The following is a 4,853-nucleotide window of genomic DNA, read 5'->3' as shown; positions in this document are numbered from 1 at the left end:
TTGTGGAGAGATAGTTGAATCTTTGGATTCTGGCCAACAGCCATAAAAATTCTTCACCACTCAGTAAGGTTATGCATTACAGCCATGTAGGCATTTTGGCTATCAGAACTTTCACTTTTTGGGCTGTGCCAGATAAACTTGAACACGAGACACCTTCAACAGTTTCAAGATTTATGGCAACAAATTCCAACCTCCTAGCCCCAGGCCCACGCAAGTCATGTTCCTCACTACCAAATGTTACCCTGAGTGGCCAACTCACAAAGCAAGGTGCCTCGAACAACTTTAGGCTTTGCTGCCAAAAATGCCAGCGAGACGGAGCTGACTTCAATAACCATAAGCCACATCTATGGTTCTACGTTCTCCCGCAGTTGAGTAATGTGGAGAAATTTTCCTTTGCCATGGTGCCTTCACATGATTCTGTTACAATTTAATAGAGCCTTGCTATCTTAAAACAGTCCAGTCCTCTTGAGTTGGGCAGCCAGTGGCTGGGGTTTCTTACTTTACAAAGAGAGCAGAAGCGAAGCCTCAAGTGGCCGAATACAGGTGAAACCCCCCTCCACCCGCCATCTTCAAAGCTGCACCTCCTGCGTTATCCTCTGTTTTCAGAATGAAAGTACCTTTCTGTCCTGAAACAGCACAATCTTCTCAGCCTTTTCTTGGGTCTATAAATTCACTCTCTACATGTAGGTCTGTGAAGTACAGCCTTGTTGATGCCACATCTGGAATTACTCAGGTAGTTTGTCTCCGCTGACTTTATGAACAATAAAAGCAAACCACTGGATGATTCCTGGATATTTAAATTCGGGGCATAGGCATCGTGGCCTCACTGCTGACAAACACAAGATTTTCATTTTCAAATGCCACAGATGTGGTTGTGTTCTCCTCAAAAATGGGCTACTTGCTTCTAAGATATAATTTTATAGCTGTGGGGCACAGACCTCAGAATTTCCAACGTCCTTGCAAATCTGAGGTCCGTCCCCACACCCAAGTAGAGACCCACTTTAAAGGAACAGACTAAAGTTGACGACTTTCTAACTATAGTTTCTGCCCCAACTGAGAAGAAACGTATCAAACTACTGGGGAAACCCCAGAGCCAACTCCACTCCTGGAACTGTTTAATCGGTAATATTTTTCATTACACACTTCTCTGAAGTGATCCCCAAGCTGTTTGCAGCCAGTACGCAAATTTATAAATACCCTGAGAAATGTCATCAGAATCAAAGAGAATGAGTTAAGGTCAAAAGTGAGGAGGAAAAAACAAAAACCCAACTATGTAGATTAAACTGGGAAATGTAGGAAAATGTGTGATTCTGCTGTGAAAATATCACCTGATGGCCACAGTGGATTATAAACTGATGTAAATAATGCAGCGCCAAGTATCATCAGATGGTCACATACATGGTTGGTTAAGAGTCTCAGATAATGCACCAACAGAACTTTAAACATGGACCACCGAGAACGATGTTAGCCTATTCCACGGAGACTTGAAAATGCAGACCCAAACAAAGATTTTGTGGTCCGTCCAGCAATTTTCTGAGTCCTCAATAATCCCTCATCTGTACACAGACTGTGTTCAGAGAGACAACTTTGCAAAACAGTAGCTCAGAGATGGGGTCCCCTCCATTTCACTCTACCTGATAGCCAGGATGATCTTTTCAAAATCATATATACAGTAGATACTTTCAAAGGCTTACGTTTGCCCTTTTGACAAGGCAGAGAAGCTTCTCCGGAGCCCGCTTCCTGCCTAGTCTGCCGCTGTTTCCTGCACCGCCGTCCTCCCCATGCCCCAGGCATCCTGGTCTCCATCATGTCCTTTTAAAAGGTCAACTGTGTCTTCTCACATGGTCTTCCTATTTGGGCCTCCCTATGTTCTTTCTGACTTCTCCACATGGTCAACTCCAATATGTTCTAACACGATGTCACTTCCTCAAAGAGGCCTTTCTCTGATCACTCAGTCTAAGGGAGTCCTGGCCATCCCACCACATGGCCCTCAGTATCTTATCATCCTGTTTATTTCCTTCATAGAGTTGAAGGGGGGTGGGGTCAGGGGAAGAATAGGTGTGGGAAAGATGGCTGACCAAGGAGTTGGTTTGGACCAAGTTTCCCAAGGCCTTCGGGGTCTGCAAAGGCATTTGGATGGTATCTGGGGAGTAATCTACCATCAGAATGGGTCACATTGCATTCCAGGTAGGAGGTGATGCTTAGGACACTGGAGGCAGGAAGCTCTTCAAGAAGCCACTGTCATGGTCCAGTCAGGGAAGATGACGATCTATAATTCAGCAGAGACATATTGAAGAACAGGATAGGAGATAAAGACAGGTAAGACTACTCCCGACCCCAAGGAACTTATCCAGTAGTGGGTGAAATCCATTACTGAAATAATCGCCCTGCAGAGCCCCATAAGGAAGAATGCCAAGAGAGACATCTCAAAGGGGGGGGGGCGTCCCCACAAATGGTCCTACTTAACTGATGTCATTTCCTCCCTCCTGCTATTAGAGTGGCCCTCTCCTTCATTCCTCCTTTGAGCCTCGTGACTTGTCTTTTCAATTTCAGTAAAGTTTGATTGGATCTTTTTTTTCTGCTTTCCTGCTGAAATGAGATGTGTCTTCCAGATTGTTCAACAGGATTCCACAGTGTAGCCTACAGAGGGCTAAGCTTCAGGTCTCTTAAAGATCTAGCACAAACATGAAAAAAGTCTAAATTATAAATAAATAAATAAACAAATAATAAATAAAAGTATGCTGATTTTCAGTTGCTAAATCCAATATAACAACTGAAAAGGAAAGCAAGTGGTTATCTATCATCAGTGCACTTTTCTCTTACTAGGTAAATCTATGAACCTAACTCACTCTGCAGATTAAGTCAATGCATACACAGATGGCAAAGAGAAAACCAAAAAAGACCACCGAATAAAAATCACTATAGATAATGATTATATATGCACAAGGAGGCAAATGGCCAATCAGTGCTATTACAGCATATGGCTGAATATTTGCCACAAAAAATTTATGTTAGACCCAGCACTTAACTCTTATTATCCATGATATAGCTTGAGAACTCCTAACTAACTAATCACCGGAGAGTCTTATTAATTAATTGAAGCTGTATTAGATTCAATGGCTAAATTGCTTTCACTTCATGACAATTACAATTGAGGCCATTGTAAATAAATTTCAGCTAACAGAGGAAGTGATAAGACACCTAGTAACAGATCAGGCCTTCTTCCTTCTGATCTCTGATCTACTTAGGAGCCATGGGATTCCAGACAACCTACGAACCCCCTATACACCTCAGTTTCCTTATCTGTAAGATGGCGTTAATAATAACATTTACTTTCTAGAAATGTTGTAAAGATTAAAGAAAATTTGTACAATGAGATTTTTGTATATTGGGCTTCTTGGTAGATGAGAGTTCCCTTTCTCTTCATGATCAGAACAAAATGATGATGTCCGGTGCCTCAGTTTCCCACTGTGAAGTTGACTGCAAGTGCGTAGTTACTGTGGCATGAGGAGAAATGTGATATTGAGTGAGATGAAAACCAGGCCATAGTTTAATATTGTGAATATTGTTAATTGCCAAAAAATTTGCTGGCTGTCATTCTAGGGCCATATAATTTCTACATTTTTCAAAAACTAAGGGCAAGTCAAATGAGTTCATGAGGCTTTAAACATTTATTGCTTATTACTTCTGCAGAGCATGAAAAAAACAAATAGATGATATAATGGTTAATTCAAAATTTTGGTTTCATTAACACTACCTGGCATGTACAGAGACAGTTGTGGGGCTGGAGAAATATTTCTTGTGTCTAATAAATAAGCCTAAGAGACCTTATGGCTACACAAATCATTTATACTTAACACCAGTTTAATAGGTTGGTGACTGCCTTTTAATAAGTATAAATTATGAAATGTAATGGAGAGCTTTAAAAAATGTGTGAGTCTATACACCTAGCGAGGAATACCTCACTTTTTATAGTCTTTCGTAGATTCTAGAGCACCTCTGTTTGTATGACTTCATTGAAGCACCATTATGGCCCTCTCAACCCATTTAACGGATGAGGACATTGAGGTGCAAGAGGTTAAACAACTTGGCAGCTGGTAAGTAGCAGAACCTGGGCCCCAAATCATGTCTTCCAAAGCCAAGTCTTATGATCTTCTCGCTGCCACAGAGTTACTTCTGTGCAGTATCAAATACCAACATTAGAAGATAAGAACTAGTAATAGTTTGGGCTGAGTTGTGTCCCCCCAAGAATTCATAAAATTCAAAAGTCCTACTCTCTAGTACCTCAGAATGTGACTGTATTTGAAGATAAGGACTTTCAAGAGGTGATTAAGTGAAAATGAGGCTGTTAGGGTGGTTAGGGTGGGTGGGCCCCTATCCAATATGACGGATGCTTTCATGAGAAGAAGGACTGTGGGCACATAATGAGGACACAGCAAGATGGCGGCCATCTGCAAGCCCGGGAGGGGGTTATCAGAACAAACCAACCGTGCTGACGCTGTGATCTTGTGGCCCTAGTCTCCAGAACTGTGAGAAATAAACGTCTGTTATTTAGCCCCTCAGTCTGGAGTATTCTGTCATGAAAGCTCTAGTAAACCAATACACAGCAAAACGAGACCAAAGAGCGCTTACACCCAACCACCACCCAACATTAATAAATTAACAATGGATGTAACCATATTTGTTCCAGGTTAACGCACCTCTCTCCCTCTCTCCTTTCTTCTCTCTCCCCTCTTCCTTTCTCTCTCTCCCCATAAATATAAATATAATTGTATATAAATATAAATATATTTATAAATATAAATATAATTATATATATTATATATATATATTTTTTTCACCTTGAGAAATAT

This window comes from Crocuta crocuta, unplaced genomic scaffold (assembly GCF_008692635.1).
Source record: "Crocuta crocuta isolate KB4526 unplaced genomic scaffold, BGI_CrCroc_1.0 scaffold138, whole genome shotgun sequence".
Taxonomy (NCBI): Eukaryota; Metazoa; Chordata; class Mammalia; order Carnivora; family Hyaenidae; genus Crocuta; species Crocuta crocuta.
Note: the sequence above shows the minus strand (reverse complement) of the source record.